This window comes from Filicampus tigris, chromosome 1 (genome assembly GCF_054856515.1).
Source record: "Filicampus tigris isolate MCC_2025a chromosome 1, RoL_Ftig_1.0, whole genome shotgun sequence".
NCBI lineage: Eukaryota > Metazoa > Chordata > Actinopteri > Syngnathiformes > Syngnathidae > Filicampus > Filicampus tigris.
Window position 1 is genome coordinate 12,351,260 of NC_141217.1, and position 24,821 is coordinate 12,376,080.

Here is a 24,821-nt window from a genome sequence, read left to right on the forward strand (position 1 = left end):
CTCATTCCCGTTGCATCGTTTTGTGACTTGTATAGTGTTAAAAAAAAATTACTTAAACTCACAAAAATAATATAAACATTTACTGAAAATCTTCAGTTGCATCATTCCCAAGATCAATAAAATGCGTCAGGGGCTGAATACTTATGACCATATGATATTTCAGTGTTACTTTTTAAATGTGCAAATATTTCTACATTTGTTTTTTTTCTGTCAAGATGGGGTGCTGAGTGTACATTAATGAGAAATAAAATTAACTTTTTAGATTTTGGCAAATGGCTGCAATGACAAAGTGAAAAATTTCAAGGAGCCTGAATATTTTACTGTACTGACGGGGCAGTACTAGAAAATAGTACCAGGAAAAAAATTACGCGTACCGGTCCAGTATTAGTATTACATTTTTGAGTGTACTGTGTAGTGTGCAGCCACACTGCAAAATCAACACACGAGATTAGACACGAGATTAAACGAGATTTCCAAGTGAACAAACATGGCGGACGAAAGGGTCACAGGTCACGTCTTGACAGTGGCGCAAGTTTACAAATTCTTTTCAGTGGAAAAAAGTGACACAAAAAGACATTGTGCTCTGTTGCGGCATGGCTGTTTTCATTTTGGATTCCCACCGTGCTACTTCGCCGCCCCATCACCTCGCGTGGCTGTACGTCACTGTCAATCGGCTGCGTGCTCGTTTGTCCTCGGAGCAAGGCACACGGTGCCATATCGGGCCCCAAAAAAATCAATGTATCAATATATATATATATATGTGTATATATCAATATATGTGTAAGGGTTATATGAAAGTGGCCACAAAACATTGATTTAACAAGATGACATGATACCCGTTTTTGAGACGGATAACATACACTTCAATCGGACACTTCTAATTTATTTTTTCTCAAGGCATGCAGAGCCGCAACATAAGGACGAACGAGCCGCATGCGGCTGGTTTCCGACCGCGGGTTCCCGACCCCTGGTCTGCACATATCCAAATGGTTGTCATCCCAAAATACATTGATTTAAGAAGATGACAATATGCACAATGCCGTATAACCTGATGGAAGCAGTGTACAATCCTTTGATCCTAATAGTATCTACCTGACCTCATATATCAATACCTTTGTTGTTATTGGGGCGAAAAGTGTTGCCTGTAGGGCCAGCATCGATCTGAGATTGTGGGCACATGTAAGCCTCAGCTTCTTGGTGCAGTGTTAATAACGTCAGATGATATTGAACAGGCTGTCAGGGAATCATTCAGATCATTGACTTGGTTTCCGGAACATGAACGCTCCGGCATAGATTGTACAAATACCCGCAGGATGCTTTTTACAGAGTTTCCCAAGTGCAGAAAAGCCACTCGAAATGAGCAAGGCTATTTATTTTGTACGAGACTGAAAATGTCATCCATGATGATATGAGAAAAACATACATCGGCATTTATTGACTGCAGATTTTGAAGCTGCACCACTGAAAAATGTAATGTGTGTTGCAACCAAGAACAGAGGATGAAAAGACTTGAAGCACAGGTACTATCATGAACAAATACGAACCGGAATGCATGGAGCATTCCCTAATATGCATTGAATGCACTGTACGAATTAACCCCATGTACTCTTTTCAGTGTAATACTAATGTTAAATGCTATCCTTAAAAAGCTAGCTTTAAAAAAATAGATAAAGCGAATTATGAACAAAATAAAAATAAACATGCGTATGTTTGAACAAAATGGCAATTACACGGGAGGAATTAATGCAAAAACCAGTTGAGGCAGTTATTTTATTTATGTATTTATTTTATTTTATGATTATTATTATTATTATTTTTTTACCCCATGCAGTTATTCTGTTTGCCCCTAGAGGGCAATCCAGTGTTAGGAATCTTTGACATCCACATGTCTATACTCACATCAGTGAGTCAAAAATGTTTCCTTGTCTTTTTAGATGCTTATTGAAAATCTCAGGAAACCCAAGTTTCCGGTTGAACAACTGATTTAAAAAGGTGAACGTAAGTTCCAGCTTGATGATTTAACAATTGCTTCCATGTGAATAAACTCTAGATACACACATATATATATATATATATATATATATATATATATATATATATATATATATATATATATATATATATATATATATATATATATATATATATATATATATATATATATATATATATATATATATATATATATATATATATATATATATATATATATATATATATATATATATATATATATATATATACCTCTAACGTGTCAGTCTTGGTACTAAGACAGCCATCTAGTACACGCAAGAAGACTCCTCATTATGCAATTATGTGTATAGTTTGCTGGGTCATTTACCTTGTACAGCAAACATTATAAAAGCAGTAAGAATACACATGGTTATATTTTTTTTCCGGGAATTTTTAGTAAATTGCCCAGCTCTGTTAAATAGATAATGCATAAAAGTAATACATAGATGAATAATAAAGAATACATGCACAGCCTTACATTTATTACAAGTGCAAGTTCAAACAGATATGTATAATTTTTACTGTACAAGCAGCCGATATATTACATTTTAATTATAAATATAGGGAAAAAACGGGAAAAATGTTACATATTTTTTTCTATTTTATGAAGAGTAAGGGGACAAATGTGTGGAATGAATGTTCTGCTGATTAAAGGTGAGCTCATTGTGAGCCTCAACTATGACATGTCTAGCTCAGCATTTTATTCTGCAGTTTTCAAAGACACACCGCTCCTCACTGTGGCAAGATCTCAAAGGAAATATAAATTGAAAAAAATAGGCTGTCTCCACATAATGTGGCATTCAGCTGTTCATTTTTTTACATTTATCTCATTCATTTATAAAAGAATAAATAACAATATAGTATGAACACAAATATTCGCCAATCTCGAATGAAATGGAGCAGAAGGAAGACAAAGTATTATAAGTCTTCATAAGTTGCAGGATGAATGTTCTTAAGTTAAGCGGAAAAGGTTTCTATTTGAGAGATTTTTTTTCTTTCATTTAGTTAATTTTGTTCATTTCTGAATAATAACTTTTTTAATGTATTCATATCATTCAAAAATACGCATCTTATTCAACTCGGTTTTGAATAGTTAAAAATGAATCCACCCACAAAAAAAGGCTAAAAAAAAAATCACGCCAGGAAGGTTAAAGGCAGTCAAGTCTGCCGTCCCTGCTGATGAGGTGTCGCTCATTTATTTTTCATTGAGTTGTCAACCCAAACCGTACCCCACTTTAGTGTTTGGTGGCACTAGCACAACTGATGGGGTCGGTGCCAACGTTGATTGCAGTTATAAAAAGGTGGCAGTTAGTGACAGGCGAGAGAGGCAGGACAAAGGAAGATTAGGTCGGCAAGGCAAGGGGAGATAGGTGAGAGAATAAGGAAAGCAGATAAGGGATAATGAGGTGTTCACAGGATTGGTGTAGAGGAGAAAAGAAGGGAGTGGAATTTGCGGAAGAGACGTGAGATAAAGGTTAAAAAACTATGATGGGAAAATTACGGCGTATGGCACTGGCTCAGCAGAAGTTGAGGGAGAAGCCACAGTGAATTCGGAAAACTGTGTAGGGCGGTGTGTGAGTGACAACACTGCACCATTATTGTTGAGAGCAATTGTTGAACATCAGGTAGTGTATGCAGAGTTGAACAAAAGTCAACTGTGCTTAATTAAAAAATAAAAAAAGTAAAGCTTAATTCTAGATCTGAAATATGATTGGCAGGTGTGGGCTACCAGCGTCAGCAAGAACTTCTTAGGTGACCTAAACACTATCAGAAACACGGGCCTACTTTTACAACCAAAATATTTGTTCCATTAAATTGTATTGACTTATTCCCAACAGTCTATTGCTCTTCAATTCGGAGCAGTATGTTTATGTAGGAGTAATTATTTTTTAGTCCAATCAGATTTCAGTGTTGTCATGCCCAATCCAATGTGCTAAGTAATGTAACTTTTAACTGTATATTAGCAGTGCGACTGTTTCTTAAGCTAATGAGCTTCTGATTGGCTGGTCAGAGCAAGCTTAATTTGACGAGCAAAGTACATCTCTATCTCTAGTGACCTCATCTCATGATTGCATTTAAATTATCAACATCCTTGGCATGATAGGTTTTATTTACAAACACTAAACATGCCATTCTGATTAATATTGTGTTTGTGGAATATGAGAAATCCACACGTTTTTAGCTAGCTCAGGGGGCGGCCATTTTGAAACTTCTGTCAGCTGAAAATGACATCGAAGTTGCCCAGGCCTCAGATAACGACTAATCATGATTCAGCTTCAGAAAACAAGTGAGCCGTGATTGGGTGACAGAAGTGATAAAATGGCCGCAACCTGAGATGGATAAAAGTGGGTGCATTTTGCTGCCTAGTTTATATTCCACAAACTCAATTAATCAGAATGTTTTTGTATTTCAACTAGTGGGCCTGCGTAGAACACCTTCTGGAAAAGAATATGTTTGGGTTGACTTCTTTAAATATCACCAGTTGGATGTGGTCTAAATGTTTGGTACTGGGGAAAAAAACAGCTATTGCGGATTCAGGACACATTACTGTGAACAAGCTTACTTGTGCTTTAATATCTAGTGGACTTTTTTTTATTCATACCCATTCCGACCATCAATTCATTGCATTCAGGCATTTTCTATAATGCTTATCCTGTTCCGGATCATGGAAAGCTGAAGCCTATCCAAGCTGATTTCAAGTAATGAACAGACTACAACACGAGACTGGTCACCAGTCAATCACGGAAACCGGACAGGTAATTAACTTTTCACACTCACATTGAAACCATCACTGTGGGAATTGAAGTCACACTGCCTGCATGGATGTCACTATTACAGTCGTGACTCACTGCTACCACCCATGGCGATAGCAAAAAAGGATAAAAGTTAAGCCTCTTTGAGAAGTTTTTATTCCATCATTTGATGGTTTGATTTTCTTAACTGTTTTGTCTTTACATAATTCACATTTCTTTGTCATATGCCAGATGCTTAAATGTAGCAATGCTAACAGTAATTGCTGCAAGGCAAAAAGTATAGGCCAGCAGTTTTTTGCCTCTTTACTTACAACTGAATCCATCATGACACCATCATTTCTTATTAGACATTTTCTACGGCTTTACATCAGTCCCGCAACCCCTCACGTCACGACAAATGTCAATTTGGCAAGGGAGAAGCAGGGAAGCTTTCAAGCATTGCATTCACTGACCCCACAAGTAGGACTGTAAATCCGAGCACTGAAAGGAAATCAATGTTGTGCATGTGTGAGCGGTGATCAGTTGATGCTTTGGCTGCTTCAGAATTATTGTCACATGGAGAGAAGAGCACCTCTGATGTTGATGGGCTGAGGAAAATGAATGTCTCGAAAGGTAGTGAAGATACCGAAGAGTAATTGCTCCCTGAGGGGTGAGTCAGACACTAGGGGAGAGCGATTCTGCCCTGAGTGGAGATGTTTTATAGAGTTAGTCTGCACACTTTGAGAGTGACCCTCTCTTTATGCTGCCACTCAGCGGAAATGATACTGCTCAGCCAGTGGCTACCTCTGCAATCATTTCATCCCTGTTCCATGTACTGTATGGCCATACAACTTTATTTACGCAAGTGACCAGAGATGGGGACTTCATCCTATTTCGCCGGTCCGTCCTCCGTACATAAAAATAATCGTCCTCCTTCCGTCAGTCCGTCCTACCCGCTGAACAAAAATAAATAAATTCAATCAATAAATTGTCCGTGCATGCCGTGGGAGAGATGCTAACGGACGGTAGAGGTTTCATGATTCATAAACATTATTTAAAGCTCATTAACTGGCTAATTTTCTATTCACATCCACTTACCGGCTGGGAGTATGGTGAGTGGATTGAACTGTTTAACCAAGATAGCGTCCGCTGATAGTGTAGTGGTACACACGCCTGAGTTGTGTGCGGGCAGCGTGGGATCGATTCCCGCTCAGTGACAGTGTCTATGTGTGCCCTGCGACTGGCTGGCGACCAGTTCGGGGTGTAGTCTGCCTTCGCCCATTGACGGCTGGGATAGGCTCCAGCAACTCCCCGCGACCCTATATAGGATAAGCGGTTTGGAAGATGACATGACATGACCAAGATAGCATTTAGCTGCCAACACAACCACATCGGTCACTAGAACGGAGCCTGCCAGGGGACATCATCAGAATATTTAAGATTGATTTATAACGCAATGCCATTGCATTTTATTGAAAAAACGTTTGCGTTGTAATACAACAAGTTACTTTATTTTGGAGTCAGCCTGTCCTCCCTTAATTAAGTATCTTCAGTTGGTCCAAAATGCAGCTGCTCGCCTCCTAACTGGAGCTCGTAAGAGGGAGCACATAACTCAAATTCCGACCTCCCTTTACTGGCTTCCTGCACATTTTAGACTTCATTTTAAGATTATTTTATTTGTCTTTAAATCGTTCATTTTTTTGCTTGGACTTACGAGCAACTTTTTTTTTTTTTTTTTTTACAATGTGGAGGCAGTGAACTCAAATCATTTCACAAAAAGTTTGGCCAGTAAAAAAATATAAATTTCAAAGTGTTTACTGCTGCTCCCACATGAAGTTTACTGTCAAATTAAACAAAATACATTATGCATTGTGTAAAACAACCACATAGTTTTGCCTTAGAAATCCACTTAGCTTCATGCTAACAATGCCAAATGATATAGATGGGCTAATGAATAGGATTGGTGTCATGGTGTTAACACCCCTTAAGCACATTAATGGCACATTAAAGGTCAGGGTGCAAACATCGAAAACTTTTCTGTAGCCCTCTAGAGCCCCGTTTACAATGCATATCTGTCATTACAATGTGATTAGGTCATTGGTAGACAGCAGTTTAATCACAAAATGCAATTCAGAATGTGTCGTCTGCCGTTTGAATCTCGCGCCCCCTCATCTTCGGCTTTTTCCGGAAATGTGACGTCACAGTGGCCAGAGGATTCAGTGACTACTAATCATGAACGGTCAAATAACGCCCCCTTCTGTCGGCTTGTGTCTTTCAAAATCCTCCCATTCCAAAACATCGCTCGCCATTGAATGTGCTGTGTTTGTAGCGCGTGGAAATTGTAGTCTACGGGCTAGCGAGCGGTTTCGCTACATCTACGTCGCTTCCGGTGGCTAGAGCCACGATTCCCCGAGCTTCCGTGAGGTTCGGAAACACTCGGAATGCGTAAGTAAAACCTATTTTCTAATCGATTTGTGGTTGACAACTCGCAGGAAGTGACTTGTATGTATTATAAAACCTATTACAAATGAGAATATGAATTTTAACAGACTCTGAAACATTTTTGCACCCTGGCCTTTAGGGCACCACTGTATTTGTGTCATTTTTGGGCCAGGAAAGCGTGCCTTTCGACGCAAAAGCGACATCATTGCTGTAAAAAGGCAGCTAATGATTTGAACTGGTAAACATGGACTTTTTAATGTCACAGTGATGGCAACTTTTCATAGCTTGAATGGCCTTGCAGTACTTGAAGGGGGATTTTGAGGTTGTCAGCTTTCCTGCTCATATTACGACAAGAACTGGTTTGAAAATATGACTAAAACACACAATGAAAACCAATGAGCCCTTAACAGTACACAAAAATCTTAAAGTGTTGAATTCATCCTAATCAATAGACACCTGTGTTCCGCTTTGTGGAAAATCCATTTAAAGCCACTTGGTGTGTGGACAATGTAATTTTAAGTCTGCACAGACTCACATTTTGATAAAACCCTTTGTATCTAATGGGCTCATTATGTTTCAGTTATTCACCACCCACCTGTCTCCCTGTATTCCCAAATCTTAGGCTACTGTGTCACCACCAACCCCCCTCATTTCAAATCAAGCTGCTTGATGGAAGAGGTTTCCCCTTCATGTCCCCACTTTCTATTAGTTGCTCCCTGGGCAGCACACCTGTGGAGTACATAAGCTGTAAAGGAAGGAATGGCTGAATTGATGGTCATTGCAGCGAATGTGGGAAAGGAATGGTCAATAAACCTCACGATTTGAGATGTAGCTTCAGAATCACATCGACACATTGAATTGGCATCTGTACAATCATATGTCCTGGAGCATTTACTCTCCTTTCTCATTCTGTGCTAGAGAAGCAGCGGAGGCTCTTCAAAGTTAGCAAAACGTTCTTAGAAGCACCACATGTGAGCAATTATGGGGTTTTTGATTTCCTTTTGAAATGTTGAAGGCAGCTTTCATCCGTGACTACAATCAAGATTCGACTGATTGTTTTTTAAACACGCATAGTCTTCCATAAATGTGACACTTCAATTTCATCATGTGTTCGATACGCCATACTGTAGGCTGTTGCGGGCCTATAAATGGCATCTCATTTATATTTTATCTTTTCTTTAAAATATATTGAATCATAAAAAAAAGCAAGAACACAGCAACAGTAAAAAGAATATGAAATGAATTTTTGTTGCTGACACACTTTGGATCAAAAGACTTTTCTCACTGGCGGAAACAGGATGTTGTGATGACACAAAAAGAAAACGCGACTGGAACATAAAGACTCCAACTCAAATGGGTCTGAATTAGAGTTAGCATTAGGTCGCTAGCTTTGACTAGCCTGATCGCCGCTAGATTCATACGAGCGTTAGCAGCCCGTCCACGGGATGGACGTTTCTGCAAGTATTTATCAGTAATACAGTTTAATGGAGGTAAGTGTAAATATTTACTTTGCATACTTTGCAAGTCAATTTACCGTGCGCGCCCCTACATTTTATTCCAGTATTCCTAAAATTTTAAGTTAGTGATACTGTGCTCCTAGTAAAAAAACTTTTGTGCAGCACCCTTTACAATGTTATTTATTCAACTATCAATACAGGAATAATTTCAGCATTTAATGCATGCTGAGTACTTTTATTCTGAAACTTTCACTTGTCCTAAGATTTAATCTGTAGCTATAGGCTGCCGCTATACCGACACATTTTGAAAAATACTAACTTACTCCTACTTTAATGTAATGCCAGAAAAAAGTAGAGAACAACTTGCAGTTGTTGATTTGTCAAGCAATAATGTCACTGATTAGCTTGTGTTTTTAATGAAGCACTCCGCTATGAAATCAAGCTAACCTTAACCCCTAGATCTAAGGAGAAAATGTCATACTTCCTTGACAGCATAACCTCTCACTTCACAACGTTCATTCGGAAAAGCCTTGAAGATTCCTTATGTGTGCGTACGGGGGGTGCAGATTCGCCATACCAATGCCAATTATCTATTATAGAAAACCTTTTCTCTCCTCTGCGGCCTTACATATTGCACATACTAGAAACACGCCTCTGACCATAGGTGTCCAGGTAAGTCAGCATTCACCTGGGTACCTCAATTCTTTATGTCCCGAATGTGTTGAAGAATAGACTCAATGAGAAGCGAACTTGGGAAAAGAAATAAGTTCACTTGACCTCAATATATTCCCTACATCTCCTGAAAATTGCTTTTGCATCGGTCCTTCCACTTGATATCTCTTTGCCAATCACAGCAGACCCACTGAGCGTCCTTTGCAGAGTCAGTGCCGCACGTGTGCCGACTCAGCAGCTGTCGCCAAAAAGGGAAGGCAGGCCGGAGCATGACAGGTAATCTGTGACGCTTGTCAAGTTGCAATAAAGGCAATGCCCAGTTGAGTGGCAGAGTCACCCATTGGGTGAACAGACTGCTGTCTCAATCCATCCCAGTTTCTTTGCTGTCCAAGTGTCTTTGAGCAATATGTTGAAAAAAGCATCGAGTCCCTCACTCAAATCTGTCCCCTAAGCAACAACAACTCACTATTTTCCTCCATGCGCTCGCCGCGGCCATCGAAGCCTCGCCGCTAAAAATAGACTAATGACGGATTGCGGACGGACGGCGGACTAAATGAAGGGGTTTCCGTCTAATGCTTAATCCGTCTAAAGCAACACTGTGTCATTTCTCACTTTTTGTTGATTATGGCGGCGTCATGTGGACAAAAGTGTTTTGACGAAAGTCAACCGCATTTCCCATGAGCGCCAGCGCGTGGCGTCGTGAAATCCTGAGCTCTCGCTGGCCTGCCAATTGGACTGAATTACATTTCTATGTCCAGTGGCTGTGTGAAAGATGAATAGCGATGAGATCATGAATCTAATTTAGTTGAATAAATACTTTAGTTTTTTTGTATGTTTTGGGGCTTCTGCATGACACCAGTAATAGAGCGTAGACGTTTGAATCGACTTCCTGTCCTTAGAGCGAAAGGAGGAAGTGAGTATGCCGTAAAGCAATTCAGGACATTTGTATTTTTTGTGTGTGCCAGGGTTACTCCCTCCCGCTTCAAAGTTGCTCAGTGCCAGTAAATATGATACAGAGCCCTTCTGGGCATGACAAAAGTCCCATTCAATTACTTTGAAGTCAATGTTTCATCAAAAGGAGTTGTGAAAAAAAAGGATTAAGGTCGAATTCTTGCCCAGTGTTGCTTTAAAATTGTTCCCCTTCTTCGTCAAACGTCGACAAAAGATTCGTCCGTCAGTGACGGATAATCGGACCCGTCCATCAGATAGACAGACTGCCCAGCTCTGAGTATATTGTATTGTTGTATTGTACTTCCAAGCTTGGACCTAAAATACTGTTCATGCACAAAATATGTTAAGAGAAACACATATCGGCCTTTTAAAATAAGAGTGTCACATAACCTTTTATCTTGGACCAAGCACTGACGTGGGAGCTCAGCAAGGGTGGCTTTTGTGCTGCCACAATTCAACACTACTTGTCAGCTTCTTCAAGTGGAGTGAGTAGCAACGCGGCTGCGCGGCCATTGTTGCTTCGACAGGTATAGTAATTGCATTTTCTTCCTTTCAGCTCCTATCTGTACACAGCAGCAGTATTCCCCCTCAAACGTCATCAGCCACTTACCAAATAGAACAAAAACCCGGGACTCACTCAGAGAGAAACATTGGGCGCCTCTGCATGGGCTCAACTATAAACTGCATTGACCCTAAATCATTCGATCAATTTCATGATCATGGGGTGTGGTGGAATAGATTATGCTCATTTTGCAGCCTGATTCTTATAATAAGGTTACCCCGCGGGTAAAATGTTCCCTTTTCTAGAAGTGAATGCACTGTATAAGGACTACTCTGTAAGATGCATTCTTTTTTGTGATGCAGGACACTTGACCATAGGCCAACCTTTCTGCTCCTCCTGATTGTTTGCCACCGCTATATCTTTTCCGATTTGTGTCTTAGTCACATTTTCATAATTGGCTGTGGAAATGAAAAGAAACTTTTATTATTGGGGTGAATAAATAAAGAAGTTGTAGTTTTGTTGTACGGTAGTTCAGTTCTACTGTTGAAGTCTTCATCTTAGTATTGAGGTTTTTGTTTATTGTGTCCCCCACTGGCCAGGCATGGCTACTGCACGTAGAGGTGTACACAGCTTGCAAGGGTCAAAGGTTAAAAGTAAGATGGCCGCCTCAAGTTAGGCGTGCGTGCGCACTCATTGATGACAATAGAGACAGCGTGGATGCAGGCCTCTTGCTGGATAAGCGTTTTCAAAGCATTATTTTGACATTTTGCATTCATTTCAAGATGTAAAGATCAGCGTTGTTTGTATAAGTCATCAACCCGTCCACCGTCCGTAACCTGGATCCTGACCTCCTGGCCTGAACACACAAATGGTGAGTGAGTACATCGAAGCCCTTCAGAGACCTTTTGAATTTATGAAAGTAAACCGATGGAATCTCAGAAAATTTGCACAAATAAGATCCAAGCCAGATGACACGCAATTGAACTGTTAAGGCTCAGTAGACAGTTGCTAATGGATGCAAGGGCGACACACATAGCAGACACATTTGCTTGAGAGCGCACAGATGTTACATCGGAGCTCGGAGTAGCACACAGAGCGGCACTTGTCTTGTCTGATGAGAGGCCTCATTTGGAACTGCCATTAGTAAGACGAGTGATTTATGGCTCTGTCTGCCTTCTGCTCCTCCACAAACTGCAGCTCTCACTTCACAATAGAACAGAGATAACGGCAAAGGGAGCCACCCGCCTTCCCGCTGCCTCTTGTCTTGTTACTCAAACGTTGCACTGTGAGCTTCACCCACAGCGATGGAGGAACCCTGTCACAGCCGCAAAGTCTTTCTGTTATAAAGAGACTGTTTGATTGATGGAGATAAAGACACTCTGTATTGGTTTATAGTGAGGACAGTTTCATGAAAGTCCACTACTGTGAATGCAAATTTAGAATGACAAAAACAAACATACCTCGTGCAGGTTTGCATACAGTGGATCATATTGCTGGCTGGGATTTAATTTCAAGCCAATAATTAGTTTCATCATCTTATTTAACCTCCATGTGTCCTGGAAAATGATTGGCAGCGGTATCATTATGAGACAAAATCAGAGGCACCAAATGCAATTATATAATCATGATTTTTATCTTTCACCTCTTGCACAATGTCAGAAGAATCAGAATTGTCTTTAAAGCGTAAGTCAACGCAAACATATATTTTTTAACAATATGTTCAATGCCGGCCCACCAGTTGAAACATAGCATTCTGATTAATATTGTGTTTCTGTAATATGAGTTAAAGGGGAAGTCAACCCAAAGATATTTTTTTCAAGAATATGTGCTATGCAAGCCCACTAGTTGAAACAAGGCATTCTGATAAATATTGCGTTTGTGGTATAAGAGTTAATCCACCCGTTTTTAGCTATGTATGGGGCGGCCATTTTGTCACTTCTGTCAGCTGAAAATGACATCACAACTGCTCAGGGCTCAGGTAATGACCAATCATGGCTCAGCTTCAGAAAGCAGGTAAGCCGTGATTGGTCGTTACCTGAGCCCTGAGCAGTAGTGATGTCATTTTCAGCTGACAGAAATGACAAAATGGCCGCCCCATACATAGCTAAAAACGGGTGGATTAACTCTTATTCCACAAACACAATATTTATCAGAATGCCGTGTTCCACCTAGTGGGCCTACATAAAACATAGTCTTGAAAAAATATGTTTGGGTTGACTGCTGCTTTAAGCGATCCAAAATAACAATAATAGAAATGTGAATATGGACTGTTCTGACACCATTTGTTGATGTAAACATTACCAGAAGTGCATAATGTCACCAACCTTTCCACATTTTTCATCTCTGTGCAATTAAAAGAATGTGGCCGCATAGGAATAAAACTGCATCGTTGCCGCTGCCTAGGGAAAGGATGTTGATGCCAGTGGGATTTAGCTTCAGCTCCCTGCCTGGGCTCTCCAGCATTCCACATCTGTCCATCTGTCAAGCCCCCAGGCCCATCAATCAAATAGCTGAGTGCAGGTGAGTGGGAGGAGCAGAGAACAACCATTAATCACTTGGACGTGGACAGCGGTGGGCTGCTTCACTTGTGTGTATGTGACAGACAGAGAGTGAGACTTTTTTTTTCCTTAAAAATTCTGCCGCGGTCTGAAATGACATTTTCATCAGGCAAAAACTGCCTTTCCTATGAGAACCATCTTCTCATCAGTAGGGATGTACCAATATCGAAAGCCCACAGTTTTTTTTTCAAAAACACATCTTCGAATATGTTACCGTGCGCTTCTCTGTAGTCTATTCACTTACCTTTGTATACATCGAAAATGCTATTATTGCTGCAGCAATAATCTTGCTATGTTCACAATACCAAAACTGTCTATTGAGAAATTATCTGGTCACTACTTCGTCGGTATTTGCCATATAGGTTATTTCTTATTTATAACATTAGAAATAGAAATGTGTGGATGTAAAAACAACAAAGGCTCATAATATCTCATTGTCCAAGGAACTAATGTGCTGAAAGCAATGTTGGTCAAAATGATGTTTTGAATGGACCATAAGTGCACTCATTTCTCATTTTTTAAATTTGGAACACAAAAATCTGTGATGAATTTTTGAAAGACCTTCCCCGTTCTTGATGATATACCATTACTGAAACTACAACGACCCAAGTAAACCATGGAAAAAGGGTTGTTGGATTAAAAATGGTCATGCATTTCTTACCTACTCAACGATGTCGCAATTTTGCCCATGAATACAATAAATGGGCACACAGGCCACTTACCTGTCACACAACACAAAAGTCCCCTCTACTTAAGGATGCTCCAAGTTGAGCCTTGAAAAAGTCCATTTCTGCTCAAGGTGGTCCTGCCTGATTCGAATCAATTCTGAATGGAAGAGTTGAGGTACACGTTGTCACATTTTTAGCAGCTCTAGAACAATCTTTCAGATGTTTCCATTCACAGGTTTAGCACTGTGTACGCTGGAGTTGGTTATGTTTATGTTACTTGGGATAGGGTTGACCTTAAGTGCAGTATGCAGTATTCACTCTCTCAATGGATACAGCTAGCGGCTGACTGTTTCATAAAAGCGTGCTAGCTCATTTGTTAACCTCATACTAAAAAACTACGATCCACCCATTGCACCAGGTTTGGTTATGTCATGGACTTGGCGAGTCTGTGAACGATGTTGACTTTAGGAATTAGGAGGTAAGAAGCTCACTGAGTTTGCATTTGTAGTAATAAAGAGTTTGTGGCCGTGAGCAGAGTGGAAAGGAAAACATCCAGTGGAGCAAATTTCTCTCCAAGCTTCAAAAATATGCATCTTTAAACCTTCAGGATGTTTGTTCGGGCTGCTGCCACACCACGGAACTTGTTAATCATTTGTGATGTATTTTCAGGAGGAGAACTGTGGAGAATTCATTTCATCTATGTAAACAAGATCAATTCCGCCTTTATAAAACACTGCAAGCATCACCGCTGCTGCTTCCGATGTCTGAATTGCATTAGTGAGGCACTTTATAAATTTAGAAACTTTCCTCAAAAATAGGTCTTTAAAAGGGCGATTCTGCGTCATGCATGACGTCACGAGACAAGAGACATAGTGTGGGTTTTCCATTTTTGCGGCTTTTTTTCAACACATATTGCAAAAAAGGAACAGCCTTAACAAGCGGCCTCAAGAGATGAAGAATGTAAGAGAAGAAGTTATGTAATGTGATAAGACTCACATTCAAAGCGGTAAGACACCAGTGTTAGAATATGCACAGCATAAGCATTAGGCGTGTGCATCTCTCCACAAAAGACGATTCGATAGGTTTTCGATATGTTAGGTGCAAAACTATTCAAGAACTTTTCCATTTGAAAGTGGAACGGTTCGGTTCGGCTCCGTGAGGTTACGATTCGATATAGCATGGCCGATATGTTAGGTGCGAAACTATTCGAGTAGGGTTTGATTTGAAAGTGGAACGGTTCGGTTGGACTCCGTGAGATTACGATTCGAATCAATATAGTATGGCTCAGTTCGATAGTGTATGTTACAATTCTTTTCTTGTTGTTATTTTACACACATTCGAATGAATTTCTCAATACTGTAAATGTGCCAATTCCTTCTAAGACATATCTCTTCAATAAAAGACGATTCGATACGTATCTCGATACATTTCAAAGTGAAACAATCCGATTCGATGCACTCGCAATTTTTAAATCAAAAAACGGTTTTCCAGTTCAAACCGTTTTTGTTACAGCCCTAATATGCATGTATCAAAGTTCAAGTGTGGGGTTTTCATGTTTCTGTCTTTCTAGTTGTTGTTAACGTCGCTTTTACACTTGTATGACAAGTACGATTGTTAAAAAGTAAGACTTGTGAAGGGCACCTGTGAGAGCACTCCACCTTGCGTTAAACCCGCGGTTCACACGGCGGGATTATCAACCCGATTTAAGCCTCGAATCTCCACCTTCCAACAATCGTAGTTCGGGGCCGACTCTTGTAATGGCTCCAAAGATAATCTTTGCAGATAAGCTTGCCATGTGTGGTGTGCTCAGCCTGATCTCGGGCCAGTCGCGAGGACGTCTAACCTCACATTGGGGATAGTCAACATGTTGGATTGTTTTGGCCCGACTTTGCACCGGGTGTGGAGTAGTCCGAGGACAAACAAGGACGCAGCTGGTTGACAGTGACGTGCAGCCAATCAGAAGGTGAGGTGACGGGGCGGCGAGGAAGCATGGTGGGAATCCAAAATCAAAACAGTCATGATGCAACAGAGAAGACAGTATGACAAAACAACACAGAAAACCAACTCATCAAATCCTATTGTGAAGTGCCTTTCGCTTAGATTCACTATCATCGTATATTTTTTTCCTACAGCGATGGCAAAAGTACACTCTGTAACTTAAAATAAGTAGCAGTAGCCTACAGGTACAGTACTCGTTTATTCAAGTAAAAGTAAAAAAAAAAAAAAACAACAGTGAAATATACTTTAGTAGAAAATGAAAAAGTAAAAACTATTTTTTACTGTCAATGATACGTAATATGCATGTTGCTAAAAAAAAAAAAAAGGCTCATACAGAAAATATGTTTCCTCCTTTGTTAACTTAAAAGCGCTCATACTGAAATTCTGACAGGTTCATTAGAACTGACATAAAAACAAAACAAAAAAATATGTTATTATAATGGAAAGAATACACCTTACCCGTACTTTTTTTCAGCTTAGACGGAGAATGTTTGACCGCTAGAAGCTTGAGTTTTTTTAGGCTGACACAAAACATACTGTATTCGTTCGTCACCAATCATTCTTGTAGCCGACAGCACCAAAGATATCTCTTAAACAAGGCCTGGTATGGGGAATATATTGCTTCTCCAACTATGTTGCGTCATTGTTGCGAATGTTCCCTTCTACCCGCTCCTCCGTGTTGCTGCTGTCCACAAGATCTCAATAAATCAATCAAGACTCCAACCGCAGCCTTCTATTTGCAGCTTTTTTTTTTTTTTGTCAGCCGTGGAGGTTGAAAAAAAAAAAAAGAGCAAGCTTGCAGTATTTTAGGAGTAAAACGAACAGTCATCTGTTTCAATTGTCAAGTATGGTAAAGTTACCAGAAAAATGCAAATTAAAGTCATGAAGTACTTGTACTTCCCACCGCTCATGTTTCACTCGCATGAATACCAAACTAGAAAAGTGTTGCTTCAAGAGAGAGAGCAGACACTGAGGATGTATTCTTGTCATGTCCCTCCTCTTGCCCGTCTTGCTCCACCGGTGATTAACACAAGCGCAACATGCATACGTTTTGACAGACAGGCACCTCCCTCCTCCTCCTCTGCGCTCGCCACCCTTGCCTCCCCCTGGTCACTCTCGGAGGAGTTGGCATGTGGACGTGTGTAATGGAGATGGATGGTGGCTGCCTCTGCTTACACTGTGCAACAGACGGACTTCTCCCTAAATGCCTGACGTCCAGCACCCATCAGTCTTCCTCCTACTGACACTCCCCCTACCCATTCCCACCCAACAGCCAACACAGACATAAGCCCAGTATCACTGCGTGTGTGCTCTGCTCTCAGTTCATTTAAAAATCAACCTTCCGCAACTAACATACAGCATGTTTTGTTCAAACTGTTTAAGTTCACTCGCAGTTGTAGTTTGTCAAATTAAATATAAAACAAAGAGGAATGACATGACGAATGACGTCATATATTTAAAGCGCCCACTTAGCTTCGCCTTAGGAAAGTCTGTAAGGTTAATGCTAACTATGCAAAAAGCCACAAACGGGCTAACAAATAGCATCTATGTGGCGGTGTTTAAGCTATGGATATTTGAACACAAACGGTACATCATAACATGTAGACAGACAATTAAACAGAACTCAGGCATATATTCTTTATCCTCTAATATTACAGCAGCATACTGATTCACTTACAGGCGTTATGAAACACATCCTCGTTTGTCTGCATGAATGTATACTTCCCCCAAGTAGCCCGAAGGAGTCTCAATGAATCAATCAGGATGTATAAATTGTTTATTTACAATCGTATTAATTGTCATTACTGTAAGATGACAACGCTGACTGTGCTTTTATAAACTGGCACCTCTCTGTTTGCAGCTATGTTGTTAGTGGAAGCAATACAAGTCAGCTAACGACGGTGGTTAATTAGAATCTAATTATTTATTTTCTATTAAACATGTCATGAATATTTTGGTTGAAGCTCAAAAAAAACAAAACAATATCACCTGGCAATTAGGCCTGCACATTGTGTTTATTTAATTGGCATCCTACACTGTGGGGGTCCCAAAAAGTTTGAGAGCCCCTTGGTCTAATCTTTTTTCCTCATTCCCCATTTTCACTACAGCCAGCTGTTTTTTTTTAATTTTTATTATTATTATTATTTTTTTAGAAAGGTTAATGGCGAATATGAAATGTAAATGTGTGTTAAATTGTGATGCAGACCCGTCAACCTTGAGAAAATATTATGTTATGTTAATGACGATAGCCTAACATGACTTAATTAGCAAGCTAATGAGTCTCTTTTAACCTACAATTAAATTGGAAAAACTGTGCTAAACTGACACTGACAAGTTCAATTATTATTGCGTCTCGGAATAGAGAACGCGATTTTTCACAGTATGCAAGTCGTTCATGATTCAATGCAAAACGTGGATATATTAAGTCTACACACCCCTGTTCAAATGCCAGATTTTTGTGATTTTAAAAAGGAGCAAATGAAAGTAATTAACTGCAACCTGTACCACTCAATTGAAAAAAAACAAATAATAATCATAATATATTTTCGAGAGAGGAACGTGGCTGTGTTCAGAACTAACCAGTCATTCAAATTCATGTTAACTAGCAGTCAGCGCACACCGGCCACCATGTAACGTTCCTCTGCTTTAATCCCAAATAAAGTTCTGATGTTCTTGCAGGCTTTTTCCTGACATGGATTATCTTTCAAGCAGTCAGAATTAGAATCTCTTCATTGTCCTTAAAAGGGAAACCAATGTTGCAGCAGGCGCACAGTGACAAAGACAATGACAAAATAACAAAAGACATCATCTAAAAAAAAGGCATACACGTTTGGTCGAGAGCTAATGCCAGAAAGAGACAATTAGTGGTAGTTGTAGTTAGTAGGTTTCACGGTAACACTGACTTCACACTGTGTGTAAGTTCCAGGGATGGCAAGTTCCAGCAGAAGAAACGAAACGCAGCCTCAAAGAGTGATGCCGCCTTGACCTTGACACATGTGCTCTAATCGCTGATAGCATAATTCATGCCTCGGAAATTCTTTTGTATGCCTGTAACTACAAAAAAAATGTCAGGAAAAGCCGTCTCGATCACCTGAACTTTGGAATAATCAGAGGCGCTTTAAATGGTGGAAGATGTGTGCTGACTCCAACTTATCATGAGTGTGAATGTGATGTCAATTTTTATCACATCCACAGTTGAGAGGGTGTGAAAATTTGTGCAAACACATGATTTCACTCTATGTATTTATGGATGGGTGGTGGTAAGTAGGTAATTGAGTCCCTTAATGTTGCCCCACGAAGTATCCTCCTCACTCAGGCATCAACACTGGTTTTATTAAAGAGGAAGTAAACCCAAGCATATATTTTTTTTCAATAATATGTTCTGTGCAGTCCCACTAGTCAAAACATATTAAGATTCAGATTAAGATTGCATTTACGGAATATGAGTTAAGAAGTAAAATCCACCCGTTTTTGCCCATCTCAGGGCGCGGCCGTTCTGCCACTTGCTGTCAACCGAAAATGACGTCACAGTTGCTCAGGGCTCAGCTAACAACCAATCATGGCTCAGCTTCATCAAACAGGTGTGCCGTGATAGGTCGTTACCTGAGCCCTGAACAACTGTGGTGGCTGCCCCCTGAGATGGCTGAAAACAGGTGGATTTTGCTGCTCAATTTGGATTCCACAAACACAATATTGATCAGAATGCCAGGTTTAGACTAGTGAATGCACATAGAACATATGATTGCAAAGAATTTTGGGGGTTTGACTTCATCTTTAAGATGCCGGACTGATAACATTCCTGATTTCTCCTGTTTAGCAGAGCCGGGCACTTTACCCTATTTTGCCGGTCCGTCCTCCGTCCTCTGTCTGTGACCTGAGCACCTTCCGTCATTGTCCCTCCGTCCTTATTCATAAAAATAACTGTCCTCCGATCCCATCCGTCCTCGTCCTTTTAAAGCGCGTCTGTTCTTACATTTCGTTTATAAAAATAATTATCTCAAAATAACACATTGTCATTTTAGGAGGAAAACGAAAGACTTCTACTTCTGGGTGGAATCACTAACTCCCCTTTTGACTGTCATGCAAGTGTAAAAAAAAAAATATATATATATATATATATATATGCTTGCAGTCAATATTCAATATATAAAAAATACTATGATCATATCTTTATTATTGGATAATGTGTGAATTTGTGTGTTAGATTTTTGCTGACTGGACACAAGTTTAAAAGTGAGTACAATATCCCTCCTGTCTTGCATGCTTTAGTTTTTATTTAAGTTTTTTTTTCTTAACTGAAAGGCAAATAGTTTTCACTGAATCTCCATTGGCAATAAGATCACAAGAGAATTGAGGCTCTCCAGTTTCCTGGCAGCAAAACTGTAATCAAAGTTGCTCCACCTCTCCTTGCTGGTTGCTGAGGCAATTGTTGTTGTTTGTGTCTGGTTCTTTTTCAACCCGCTACCTTGACTCCAAATGTGGCACAGCTATATAGTGCGATAAACCTCAGCTACTTCAATTCCCCTATTATTATCTTGATTTATTTTTGTTATTTCATATGAAAATGTCACTGGCTATGAACAACTATCTGTTCCCAAGCTGCTGATTGAATGTGAGTGGTGGAGATCAGACCTGATCCTCATACAGTACAGTATTTTACTGTGTGCAATTTGGCTGCTAATTGCTAATTTGTCAACATTAGCAATGAATGAAAGCACCAGCTGTTCATCATTATAATACCTAGATTGCATTTGTGGAATAGTGCGTTTCACATAGTGTCCAAAGTGAGCTACACGAGCGAGTATGGGTCATTTAGCCATAGACCCCATCGCAGATGCTTACGCTATACGATATTATGATTTCATTAATGCTGTCCAGTGGTCCGACCTGCATCTGTTGGGTACAGTGGCTCTATTACAGACTTTGATGTGAATGCACGTGTGTCTAATGTTCAATGCTGCATTGTGTGTTGTTGCAATTCACCGTGTAATCGTCCGGTTATCGTATAGTAATGGATGGAAATCATGACTTAATAGCTCGAGGACTTTGCTGCTGTCCGCTAGAATAGAATAGCATACATCTTTATAGAGTAACTAAAGCAAGATACAGACGAGTGACATCCTTGGGAAAGGGAAGGAGAGGAGTGTATTCATGACATCTCCCCTTGCACGCTGGCAAGTGTGTGTCGCCTGTCTACAGCCAGAAAAAGGATAATGAGGCGGTTGTTTTCGAGCAGAGAGAAAGCGATGCATCAGTGACTTATGAGACTGGTGGACACGCACATTATTGCTCTGGGATTATCCAAGTGTTGACGGAACTGACAAGTGATGCTCATTTGGGAGCGAAGAGGGCCGCCTTCTGTGGCTGCGTGCAACCATTCGGGCTCGTGGTTTACATAAAGAAGCCGACTGGCTGGTGGGATGTAACTGACACAAATACAAAGAATCAAGTCAGTCCTGTCAGTAAGTCTGATCGTTGGCATTCTGGAAATGCGTTCATGGTGACAGCTTTCATTGCAACAGTGGGAGCCCAAAATGTGAATGTCTCAAAAGTTACACTATTTGGGAACGGATTCTTTTTGTTTGTGTTCTTTGAATTTTTAAGATAGCTTCAATTCAAAGAGTGGAAGATGTGTTGTGTAAAAAACACAACTTGTATTTTTGGGGGGCGAAAACAGTCAATGATGTTGGGACACCTTAAATATAAATTATTGACATTCATGGCAACAGTGTTAGTAGCAAAACAAAACAATTTGCCGAGTTGTTTTTACTTCAATCTTTAAGTCGGGGAGGGGGGCGTATAAGGGACAACAGTTCTGTAAACTCTTATTTCTTTGCTGTGAAATGCAGAAAAGCCAATATTTACGACACCATACTTAAAATATTTTGTTGAATTGCCCGACTTAAAATTTTATCGCAATTGTTGCTTTGCAATTTTAAGTCCACCCAACTTATTTTCTTCCCAGTGTTGAGGACATATCTACAATGAAAGAAAATGAATTGAATTAACTCAATTTTATTTTGTCAAGTTGTTGCACAATGTAAAACCATCTGGATCCAGATAGATTTTTAAGTAGACGTGCAATCAGATGATTTTATTTTGTGCATCCACTGACAAATTAAAATTGAGTAAATTCAACAAAACGTTTTTCAGTGTCCAGCGCGCTTTTGACTAGTGTACAAAATCACAGTGATTGGGGATCGCCATGCTAAATGATCTTGATTATTTTCTTTTTTTTCTAAGGTCATTTGGTTTCTTAGGTCATCTCGAGTCATCATGCGAGGAAAGCACTGCAATGGCTCCACTACGAAGCTCTTCGTAGCTCTTTTTGGAGCAGTGATAATGTTTAGCCGAATGTAGCAACTTATGTCAACAAACTCAGTGACGTCTGGGGAAAGGAAGTTTAAAACTGGTGCGACCTTGTGGGAATTGCAAACAAGTTCCAGAGACGGTGTGCTGGGGAAAGGCGACAAAGACAAAAATAGGGTTGGTGTTTGTGTGTGTCTGTTTTCTGTCTTAACACAACATATATCAACCCGCAAAACAACCAAAATATAGACTTGGAATTTGACAGAATGGGGTCACGTAGAAATTTAGGAAGATTTAGGAAGAGCGTGAAACACAATCAGGGTGTAGAATAAAAGTCAACATTTCGGACAATACGCAAATGCTAATGACATGGCTCCAAATGGACTTTTCTTGATTGCGGACGGTCTCCTTCTGGACCTGAGTTTACCACCAGCCCAAGAGAAGCATAATCGTATTTGAAGGCTAAGTGCGTGATGTGCTGTTTTACCTTTACAAGCATTTGTGGGCACATGCAGGATGAATCATGTTTTCACTGCAGCGGTGCTTCAAAGTAAGCCTTCAGTCGGAGGGAGGGAGGGAAGGAGGTAGACAGAACGCCTGGCATGACAAACTGGGCTTGTAAGTAAGTAGGGGAGATTACACCGGTTGCTAAACTATCCATGGGGAAAATGTTAAGCAGATTCAATGGATGGAGTAATTCAATTTGAGCCCCTGAATAATAGTATCATTTGCCATGGAATTAGCCTCCGCCACTATCAATCAACATGGTGCGGGCCTAACCCAAGCTGCACCCACCCAGGATGTCGACTATGTGCTCATGAACGGCACACTTGCAAAACAAACATCTTTGCGCTCTCAGAGGTACAGTGGCTACGGGCTTGTTAATCTGGTGGTTGCCTCAAACATCCATCCATCCATTATCGAGACCGCTTCTCCTCACAAGGGTCGCGGGGCGTGCTGGAGCCTGTCCCAGCTGTCTTTGGGCAGTAGGCGGGGGACACCCTGAATTGGTTGCCAGCCAATCGCAGGGCACACAGAGACAAACATCCGCACTCACAATCACACCTAGGGGCAATTTAGAGAGTCCAATTAACCTACCAAGCATGTTTTTGGAATGTGGGAGGAAACCGGAGTACCCGGAGAAAACCCAAGCAGGCACGGGGAGAACATGCAAACTCCACACAGGGAGGCCGGAGCCGGGATCGAACCCACGACCTCTGAACTGTGAGGCGGACGTCCTAACCAGTCGTCCACCCTGCCTCAAACATATATAGCGCAATCAGGTGCTGCAAGGCTTTCCATCTCTGCTGGCCTAAATGTGACCTGGGTTATTTTTCTATGTTAGATAAACACTACACGAAGCAAGTACTGACCTACATTTACAACTTAATGGAACTATGATAAATTATTTCCAATAGTACATCATCTTCATTTTATAGCGAATTTCTTGACACCAGCTTCCATTAGTGTATTCAGTAGTGTATTTATTTATTTTTATTGTGGGGGGGGCATGTCAATGTACCGGTAATCTTCCCAGGGCCTTCAGAATCAGGAGTGCTGACTCATGACATACACACTATTAGCTTTTTTTTTTTTTTTTTTTCCTTAAAAAAACAATCCGATTTCATTTTCAGCACTACTGGCTGTTGTGGAGGCTTTGTGTGCCTTTTTCTGTCCTGCGATTGATTGATTACACTCTAAAAAACAGTTGGGTCAAAAATAACCCATTTTGAATTGGAAGAGGAACCGATCGTTTTGTACAAAATAACCCCCAAAATGTGGTTGTTTTATACAAAACAACCCAGAAAGTTTGACCCAAGTTTTGGGGCCGGTGCCTTCTTGACCCAAATTGGGTTAGCTTTTGACCCGACGGTTTTTAGCGTGTAGCGCTAAATAGTCTTGCGATTTGTCAAGTGGGTGACTGAGGAGGACGAATGCTGAACCTTATTAAAAATTAACTGTCAAGGTCAAGTTTTCATGAATAACTGGACATTGTGAGGATGGCTCAGACAACACTGTAGCTGCAGGCTGGCCTGTGTCAGCCCAGATTTATCTGCATTTTCAGAGCAGCAAAAACTACTTCGCTGTTACTACACATTTAACAAACTAACTATACCCAAGGAGCAAAGAAAGGTGGATGCATTTTGTTCAGAAATAATCAGTAAATTTGTTGAGTACAATGCAATTCATTAAACGTTTTTATGTTTCTGTCATGTTATGAAATAGCTCTTGATTGTGAACTGGTATATCGTAGCGTAGAGGTTTGCACTTGTTTGGAGGTGATGTATTGGAAGATAAAGGGTTTTAGTTATGCTTCTTGTTCTAAGTAATAATGGTATTCATCAGAGCTGGGCAGTTGGTCCCTGGGCCGGATGTCCATTTTTGGGGCGTAGGGGTGGAGGATGACAAATTTTAAAAAATGGCTGGACTAAGCATGGCCGGAAGTGGATTTTAGTCCAGCCCACAAATCGGCCCTCATGCGTTTGATGTGGTCGTGAGGCGGCCAAATTTCATCTCAG

General features: G+C 40.4%; 1 long non-coding RNA gene across 1 annotated transcript in view; it reads left to right on the plus strand.

Annotated features, from left to right (window-relative positions):
* Positions 1-11,441: 11,441 nt before the first annotated feature.
* Positions 11,442-24,821, plus strand: part of LOC147152806 (uncharacterized) — a 58,393-nt gene continuing 45,013 nt past the window's right edge. Inside the window, exons 1-2 of the long non-coding RNA XR_015088987.1 lie at positions 11,442-11,644; positions 13,128-13,289. This is a non-coding gene — a long non-coding RNA (uncharacterized LOC147152806). The remainder of the gene's footprint in view (positions 11,645-13,127; positions 13,290-24,821) is intronic.